General features: G+C 45.9%; 1 long non-coding RNA gene across 1 annotated transcript; it reads left to right on the top strand.

Annotated features, from left to right (window-relative positions):
* Positions 1-408: 408 nt before the first annotated feature.
* LOC149349062 (uncharacterized) lies at positions 409-3136 on the top strand. The gene is made up of 3 exons (XR_016292311.1): positions 409-989; positions 1057-1173; positions 2920-3136. It is a non-coding gene; the product is annotated as an uncharacterized LOC149349062 (long non-coding RNA).
* The last annotated feature ends 6741 nt before the right edge of the window (positions 3137-9877 follow it).

The raw sequence follows: 9877 nt of genomic DNA, 5'->3' as shown, positions 1-9877 counted from the left end.
AGTCGCCGAGCCATTTCGCGGAGCTGCCGAAAGGCCATACTGCGCATGCGCGAGGAGCAGTGACGTCACACGGCGCACAGCTGGCGCGCCGCTGTCGCCGCCGCGCCCGCCAGTTGCGCATGCGTAGTAGGGGGTCATAGCTACACTGTAAACACAAGTAAGCCCAAATAGGAGTATAAATGACAAGTGTCCGCTTTTAAACTCCTTATTGAAAATTGCGCAATCGACTTTAAGTAGTAAAAAAGAGGAAATCCTCCTTTTTTACTGCCGTCGCGAAAGCGAGGAGTAAAATAAAGCATTTACATGATTTTACTACTTTTCCAAGCAGGAGTATGTCGTCTTCAATACTCCTTCAGGCCCTTTATGCACTCCTTAGTGTCTGCCCGCCGCCTAGTGGCAGCTGCCGGTTCTCTGCACTTGCAGGTGACGACGCCGGCTCTGTCGTCGCTGCCTGCTCGCTTGTCGCCTCTGCTTTTCCTGCTTCACGCACGTTTGTCATGTTACGAGACAATGAATCGCCGCAGCCTCGCGCACCAATGTGCGCCACAGACAGTGCCTGTGAAGCCTCCAGTGTGTTCGGAGAACGCTTGGTGTTGCATCGCCTGCGACGGCAGTCCGCGAGAGGCTTAGCCAGCCGAACTCAGTACAGCCAACATGGCGGTGTGTGACGCGTCGACCTCCCCGCAGCCGTCAGTTTGCCACCCGCTCCTTTGGGCGCTCTTGTCGTGACGTAAGAGACTGGACATCATCGACCTTAGCAGCAACGTGCTGCAATGAACGTCTCACTCAAGCCAGCAATACATGCAGAAGCAGCGGCTGGTCATTCATTGTCTACGCAGCATACAAGTGTTGGCTGCTGCCGTTTCGCCGCGCCGACATGGCGGTGTGTGTGTGTGTGACGCATCAGTTTTCTCGACATCGTCGGCCCCTCGTTCTTTGGCTGTATTGCAAGAATACTAAAGACCGGATTATCATCGTCGTGTGTACTGGTAAGCAGCATTAAACTCTCATTTGATGCTACAGACGCGCATGCACTTAACGCCGCTCCCTTTTCAGTGTGCGTAGATTTGCTGTGAACCACGGGTGCGCCGAGATGAAAGGCTTAACGAGAACAGCAAAACAGCAAAGGCTTCATCGTGGTCCGGTAGAGCCAACTCAAACAGCAGTCATGAAGTAAGTATCTGAGAAATCTGTTGTTGCATGCGGCTGAAAAAAGAGTGTGGCACTGCAGTCGTGGCTGTTACGCTAACATGTACAACTGGAAGTACGGTCAGTTCTTCTAGGGACCAAATTTTCTTCATGCGTTCACGCCCCATGAATATGGAAAAACTGTACAGGCAATGACAGGTGAAAATGCACAGCCTTGGGGTCTGTGAATTTTTGTCACGTTATTACGAACAGTGCTGAGAACAAAACATTGCCTGCCCTAATCGGTTGCTTCCTTTCCTCTGTTTTAAGAGGGCCTTGTTATGCAAACAATGCAAGCGATTTTATTCTTTTCAGTCATAGCACAGGACATGGCGACGCCTTAGCGCTGAAGAAGATTAGCTAAACTGTTACATTTTCCGAGTTGGTGGCATCTTAACGTTGCAGCGATTTTCGGTAGCGGACATGAGGTGGCAACCGTACTGAGCGCTGCCTTTCTGGATCGTTAGGCGTCTAGTTCCAAAATGTGGTATCTTGTAAGCTCTTCGCATTTGAAAAATGTGGAAAGAAGTTTCCACTTCACGTGCAGTTTCCGAACACATTCCATTGTGTGAAACTCGTGGAGGCAAGCGTTCCGGTTCAGACTGCTGATCCCGGGAAGGCAGCGAAAGAAAAAGAATAAAGCATACGCCAGTGTACAAGATCCCCTGCTCGTGCTGGACGTAGTACATTGGCGAAAGCAAGCATTTCCCAGAAAAGCTGGAGCAGCACAAAGCGGATGCCAAACAAATGAACAAGGAAGGAAGCGCGGGTTGACAAGACTGACTTCGAGGGAACTATTCTTGCATGAACGGTCTACGACCAGTGACCCGGCAGATGACTAACCGAAGGCTTAAAAAAGGCAAGCTGTGACTCGTCGCAGTCACACCTGCTGAAAGAACCAAGAAGATTCCGAAACGTCGTGTTTTTTTTTTCGTTTTTTTTTGGTTGGCGTTCTTTCCTACTTAAGGTATATTCCTTTCCCAGCCAGATAGACCTGTGTAGAATATTTTCTTTTGAACTCTGGCCACGAATGTGAGGGCAAAGATTAACAGAAGACAGGTGGCGGCGGGAGGGTGGGTCTGGTGGTAGCTTTCTATTCCTAACAATGCCCTGCCTTTGACTGACCTATGCACAAACTGACGTCCTGCAAATGCGTAGCTGCGGGTTCTCCCATCAAGGAAATTTCATGTAAACTTCCGCAGCGTGTATGCAAAGCGCTCTCTTTTGTTTGCATGTTCTGATTTCAATAATTGGTTCTGATATGGTGCCTGAAAACCATGAGGAACCTCTGACAAGTGAAAAAGAAAATTATATCGCAAGGCCTCTTTCAGTGCAGGAACGCAGCCAAAGGCAGCGCGAATGCGCAAGTGCCTCAGTAAGACCATTTTATTTTTTCAGTTTTATGATTTGCGGGAAAAATGTTCCCTATCGATGCTGCTTCCTATTCGCCGTATTACCTTAACGTTTACGAAAGTGGCTCTCTGGAATTTGTGATTCCCTGAAAACCGCGTTTAGCCGCTGTCATCCGACAGGGTACAGGTATGTATTAGCTAGTTGATTACCTACTATGTTCTACTAGCTAATCTTTTGTCATGAAAAACGTTTAAACTTTATTGAAAAGTGCACTCTGAACTGCTTTGGGACCTTGACTTCTACACTTGGAGCACGTCATACATCAAGCTTAGAGGTGCAATTCCTTTGATGCCCTTTTTTTTCTAATCTTTCTTTCAGAAGGAGCCTGTATGTTGACAGCAAAGCATTTCAAGGTTCCCTCCCTGCTTTCAAGTGTGGCATCTCTATTTTAATTCCTTTGGGTATTTCAATTCTGTACTTAAAGACAGCGTGGGTTAAGGCACTCTTCTTCTTTTCTACAGGGGCCAAGACGTTGTTTCTCTGTAACCGTCGAAAGCAAGCTGCCGAACACATGTCTCAAATGTTTTGTACCCAATAAAACATTGTTTGAAATAAATCACTGTAACTTCATCGACGCATTTATCCTGGAATATCAAGCTCTAAAGTGAGCCTTCCATACGAATACTTTATTTCAAATCGGCTTCCACGTCAAGTGAAATAATATACTCGTCTGGGAATCATAAATGTAACCCTATAGTAAGGAAAATTTCTAAAAAAATTTCCTGTCAAAACTACTTAGAAGGAACAGGCACGTACTCCTGAAATGTACTATAAAGGTAGCTGCAAAGGAGTATATAATACTTCTATTAATTGCCATGCTAACTCCTTTGTGATCACAAATTTACTCCTAAATAAACTCCCGTCTGCAGAGCGGTAACACTTTACTCCTTCTAGCACTCCGAAAGTACCCCTTCAAACAGAGGAGTAGACGATATACTCCTATTCTGAGGAGTATAAAAACCCCTTTTCGGAAGTGCGCTACGCGATGAGCCATTTACTCCTATCCGGGTGTTTTTCGGTTTGCAGTGTAGCGTGCCGGGGCCGCCGCCGCTGCCGCGCGCTCTCCATCGCCTCTCTCTCTCTCTCTCCTAGTTGCTTTCGCAATCCTCCAGGTTTAACTAGAGCTAAACCACTGCCAATTTTTTCCAAATGTCCGCATCAGTAGTACATGGCTTTTTAAGGAGGCGGACAATTGGAAGAAAGTAGACCTCTACACGCCGCTGCGTGCGCTGTCTCTGTTTCGTTCCCGTTGATTTTTGCGCGCTTTTCAGACGAAAACAATTTCAGACTTCAGAATTCCAGAAGAATTTCAGAAAATGGAATGCTATACACCTTGCGCGAAGTGCATTTGACGAACTTACTTTCTTACGAACTCACGTACTTTTCTGCGCAGCGTCCAGAGTTTGGCAGGGACAGAGGGGTGCGTGTGTTTTGTCTCCCTTCAAGGGTCTTGTTTTTTTAGCGCCACTTCTTAATTCCTGAAATGAAAGGAACAAATGTCTTGCCCAGTACACTGAAGCTGATTCTAAAAAATGACAGACATACATTTTTTGACGGACAGATACAAAAGCCTTAAGTGCTCCACAGATGACTGTAGTTTTTATATTTTGTACCGCTTTTTGGACAAGTGGATGCACTCGCTTAAGGGAATCAATTTATGTGAAGCTGACACAGCCTAGTGCATTGTTTCTTTTCAGGGTACTACAACTAAGCTTTATTTAGCGTCGAACCGATTGACGGAGGGGAAAAAGTTTGGCACAGAAAATCACCGTGTAAATTACCTTATAAGAGCATTTCCACGAGTACTTTTTTAAGCGATATTGATTGCCTCAGGGCATAAAGTGGTATGTAATGATAGATGAGGATGCCTAAATAAATGAGAAAAGGTTTATTGGTTTATGGGGGGTTTAACGTCCCGAAGCAACTCAGGATATGAGGGACGCCGTAGTGAAGGGCTCCGGAAATTTCGGCCACCTGGGGTTCTTTAACGTGCACTGACATCGCACAGTCCACGGTCCTCTAGAAATTCGCCTATATCGAAATTCAGCCGCTGCGCCGTGATCGAACCCACGTCTTTCGGGAAAAAAGAATGAGAAAAGGTTCACTGATCTAATGAAATCGAGCAGTGAACGATGATGATGTCTGTGTGTCCAAGCGGTGTATGAGGCACTATTGTCGGGCGAAAGACGCGCTGCCGCCAGGTGCCGAATTTTTTCATGAGTACTTTCTTGTCTCGGTACACTTTTGAAACAAACGCTACTAAAAGTTCATAACAGCACAAGATACAGGCCTAATATGAGTGAGTGCGTGGTGCCTTTCACGAATGGATACGCAGCACAGTGCGCTGTGATTTGGCGTTGCGCTGTTCACACGATGCTGAGCGCCTAATACAGCGTTTCTTTGGCTGAAGTGAACTGCCCTTACTTGGGAATACGGGGCCATTGGAGGGTACCGGCAAAGTTTACAACGCGCGAAAATCGTGACCAACCCTTACATGAGGGTCTATGAAAGTGTATGGCTGCGTGCTATGCTTACAAAGTCGCATCTCCCGTTTAACGACACGCTCGTGTCGCTCCTGCTCTCACTTGACAACGTCGCTTTCCTTGCAACGAGTTTCTACAGAAGAAAAAGTCTGTTGTTAGCGCAAGTGTGCTAACAATCACGGATTTTGAAGTCGCCGTGGATAAGTATAGGTAAATGAATGAAAAAAAGGTGTGTCGTCTTAGACCCCTAAAGGAAAGACGGAAAAAAGAACAAATATACGCAGGACCGACGCTGTATGCCCAATGATTTCTATCTTTATTTCATGCGTACGTCTGTTAGAGCACAAGGCAAGCTCGACAAGGGGATGCTTAAGACTTAAAAGTTGACAAAGGTAGGCGGGTGGGCTAGTTGGTTCTCCATATATTAAAACACCAAAAAGGATGCGGACATCAACGAGACGACATCAACGACGCCGGCCTTTACCACGCCGGCCCTTAATACGCCGTTCCTTACCACGCCGGCCCTTAACACGCTGGTCCTTACCACGCCAATCCTTAACACACCGGCCTTTACCACGCCAGTCCTTAACACGCCGTTCCTTACCACGCCGACCCTTAACACGCTGGTCCTTACCACGCCGATCCTTAACACACCGGCCTTTACCACGCCGGTCCTTAACACGACGTTACTTAGCACGCTGGCCCTTACCACGCCGATCTTTAACATACCGGCCTTTACCACGCCGGCCCTTAACACGCCGTTTCTTACCACGCCGTTCCTTACCACGCCGGCCCTTAACACGCCGATCATTAACACACCGCCCTTTACCACGCCGGCCCTTAACACGCTGGCCCGTCACCAGTGGCGAAGCCAAATTCTCCCTGCATCTGGCAGGCGGCCTCGTCGCGCGGCACCTCACTCTGAGGCCGAAGTGTGCCACCTCACATAAACGCATGCCCTGGGACTTCAGCACAGAGCACCCGAGTTCTGGAATGAAGCTGGGCTGTGCGCACAGAACGAGAATCATTTCCACTTGTGGATAGGCTACAACGCCCACTAAGCGTATGCACGTAACTGTGCTGCATGTTTACATTCAGCTTCTATTTTTGTTTCTTGCCTTCCTTATATGTTATGTAGTGTACTATGCTACAAAGAAAAATGCAGCGGCATGAACGCCGCGAGGACAACCGCATGTTGTTATTTCAGTGCTTACGCTCTAAACACAAAGGAGTAAAATAGAGTAAGCTGTCCTCTAGCGCACTCCCTATAAGAGGGAGTGCGTTATCAGCTTACTCCCTTTTTACACCCTAATAGGCGTATTTGTATTTAGAGTGCACCCTCCACTCTACCCCTTCTACCTCTGTTTAGAGCAACGCTGCATATATATTCACTGTTATGAATCGACGTTATACTATGCTATAGTGCTGGCCAAGCAGACATGATAAAATGTACTTTTTATTTAAATAGTGCTGCGAATTATGTCTTTTTGTTATATGAAAGCTAATTGGTAAGAATGGCCTCACCGAACTGCTTGTTTTTTTAAATGCTAAGGTTCTAATCTGCTGTGTTCAGATCTGTATTAAAATTTATCTTCATACGATAAACGAAATGTTTCCCACGGGATTAGCTTTATCTCATAATTTTATAAACGGAGATTCTTAGTGACTGAGGAGCTTCTTATTGATTACGACTGGTTGTTCCGAACTGGAATATTTTTTTTTTCAGAGCTCAAAAGCCTTTTTTTCTTTCATAGAAATACCTTTCATTTTCGTTTCCTGGCTCGTACGAGGCAGAATAATTCCGCCGTCTTAAAAAAAAAAGGTGAAAAATGGTAATGCTCCCATTGCTTATGCTGATGCCTCTCTCGCTGTTTCAAAACTCGTTCCTGCGTTGCTGCGAGCGTTTCAGCTCTGCTTATACTTATTAACTTAGCGCCGGTGGGAGACATTTGGGTTTCGTCAGACATAAATTAAAGGAAATTGTATCGAACGAAACACTGCCGGCAACATTAACATGCGATCATACTAGCTGGCTGTTCAGTCATGCCCTGTTGCTGCAATGTCAAGATCTTTAATGAAAGGACGGTAAAATAGAATTTTTATTTTTGTTTTTTTGTAGATGAGTCCACAAAACGCAAAGAAACTATTCTATGGAGTTCCAAAGCATTCAGTTTTTTTTTTGCAAAAGAAAAAAACCTAGGGTGTACCGCTAAGTCAATGACAGACGTGTGAGTTCCTCATCTTACGTAACCTCAAGCCGCATGCAACTTTCGTCATATGCGCTTAACAATCGCTGCCGGCTCAGTCTTAGATAGAAGCCTAGTAACCGGTGAACACGCCAGATACGGGAACATAACATTTTTCTATTGCGCTCGAATATTATAGGCTGCTAATTTTTTATCGTGTTTTATTACGTCTTATTTATCGTATCGTAGAAAATTTGTGGGTTAAGCCTGTTATAAGTTATATCATCGGACAGAACATCTCAGCGATAAGTTTATAAAGTGATGTTTCTGCCATATCGTGCGTCGTCTTTCATTTTCATAAATAATGAGACGCCGCTGACCGGTATAACCCAGCATGTCTGATGTCATCAATATATCTTCGTCGGGAGCGCCCAATAAGAGCAAGGTTCCTCTGGTACCCCAAACACGCCGATAGTGGCGCCAGCCAGAATTCCTTCAGGTGGAGCACCGAAATTCTGAAGTAATGCGAACTGAACGTGCAGTCTACTTGAAACAAAAAGTAAAAAAAAGCCAGCATGGAACAACAAATAGAAAAGAAACACCATAAAGCGAAAGAAAAAAATTATGAGGTGCACTTCAGTCTCCTTACATGAGGAAATGCGAAAGCTGTGCGCACTCCACCACTTGCGCCATCTGCTGGGCCAGCGCCGTACAATGCGAGGGGGATTTTCAGTGGGTGCCGCATGATGGCGCTATTTACCAGAATTTTCCAGAATGTGAGTAAATTTGTTACTCGCTTGATGGTGAAATCTGCAGTTACCATACTCATAATCACTCATGTAGGCCTCAGTACATATCTCGAAGATACATGTAGATTCCAACCTAGACCGCAATTTCTTTTTCTTAATCTTTTCTTTTATTTCCAATGACAGTTCGGGCGGAGACTTGCGGACAGCCACTGTCTACAACTTCCATCCACGCCCCTTATGTGCCAAGAAATGCTTTGGCCTTAACATTTCTACGAAAATTCATCACACCGTGTACACGCCTTCCGCCTACTACACCTGTGTCTGACTCGCTCCACCACTGGTAGTTTCCATGCGACCAACGTGAAATGAAAAACGCAATAAGGGGATGCGGTTCAGTTTAAATGACTTCGCTTAGACACGCATCCCATTGGGGCTTCTCCCTATTTGGGACTGCGAGCCTGCGTGCTCTGCTCCACTCAAACGACTTCTTGCCGCTTCAGTGCTGCGTGAAGTGCTTCTTCGTACTCTCATCTGCAGAGCCCCCTCAAACCTGCTTCCTGTGGGAGAAGTAATAATATTAGAAACAGCGAAGATAGAAACGCACTCTCTGCGTTTGCTATTTTCTTTCTGAGAAAAAAAAGGCACTAGAAATGAGGCGTCCGCCTGTCTAAAGCCCGACTCGTTTGAGCGCGTGTTTAGCGAGTATCATTACCGGGCGCGGTCCTCAAGTGGGTCATAGCCGAAGGCGCTTAGCTGAAAGAGGGCTTGAGTGGCTGCGCGGCCAGCTCGATCACTGTATACATACACCGCGGAAACCGCGGGAAAACGCGAACTCGTTCTGCATCTCCGCTTCAAAGACGCCGGGCACCTAATCGCCAGAAGCTCTTGAGCCTCTGCCTCCTCCTCGTCTAGTTCTCGATTACTGATTCACCTCTGCCAAAGCGCCTCTCCAAATCTCCGTTCAGCTTAAGCTCCTTTTGAAGAAGCGCGCTTTACCAACGTACACTTCCACTGCGTTTACTATACGCACTTGAACTGAGTTGCATGAAAAGCGTGCAGCTTTTCCAAAGAGGCTTCACCGGCTATCCCCTTATGAGGCATAGGAACCGAGTTTTGAAAGCTCCGTTCATGCGTGAGAACGAGCTCGTGATTGGTCAGTGGTTCATGTGCTGCTCATTCTGGATTGTCGTAGCGGCATCAGTAAATTATGATCCCTTTTTGCTGAAAAGAGCTTTCAAAATTTGATCTATGATTGGCGCACGCAAAACTCCGCATCCTATAGGCTGCATGATTCTTTCGGGTTGATTACGGAACCTGGCTTAGGGTACGGTATATAGTCGATAACAACTTGAATCTCAGCACGCTCTTCTTCACATCATTTTGTGAGCACGCCTGCTGGATATGCAAATGATAGTGGGGGCACTCTTTTCAGCTACGCAGCGGGGAGGAAAAATAAAATAAAAACCAAGACCATAAAAAAAAAGAAACGAGGTGAGTGCATGTGCATAACTGCCATCTCATTAGTGCGTCCTTCAAAGTCCATTAGTGTCGGCAAACATTCATATTTTATCCTCAAAAGAAGATTGAGTCTCACTTTATTCTTTTTTCTTCTGTCTTACTCCTGAAATTTGAGTCGCACCTGCTCGAAATACCATTTGCGAGTTTGTGCGTTGAGCTTAACCATCCTGGAAGTTTTGAAACTCGAGTACATCGCGAGTTCTCCGTCCTCAGCGGCATGCATATTTGAATACTTTTGAAGTTAGTTTTTTTTTTGTTTCTGAGGGCGTTTTGTTGATTCACATCCGAAAATGTATAGCGAGGTGCAATTCACTAGAAAACGAAGATTTAATTTCAGTAT

Source organism: Amblyomma mixtum, chromosome 4 (genome assembly GCF_055824585.1).
Source record: "Amblyomma mixtum isolate Tamu chromosome 4, ASM5582458v1, whole genome shotgun sequence".
Taxonomy (NCBI): domain Eukaryota; kingdom Metazoa; phylum Arthropoda; class Arachnida; order Ixodida; family Ixodidae; genus Amblyomma; species Amblyomma mixtum.
The sequence above is the reverse complement of the archived record's forward strand: the minus strand, read 5'-3'. Positions and strand labels throughout refer to the sequence as shown.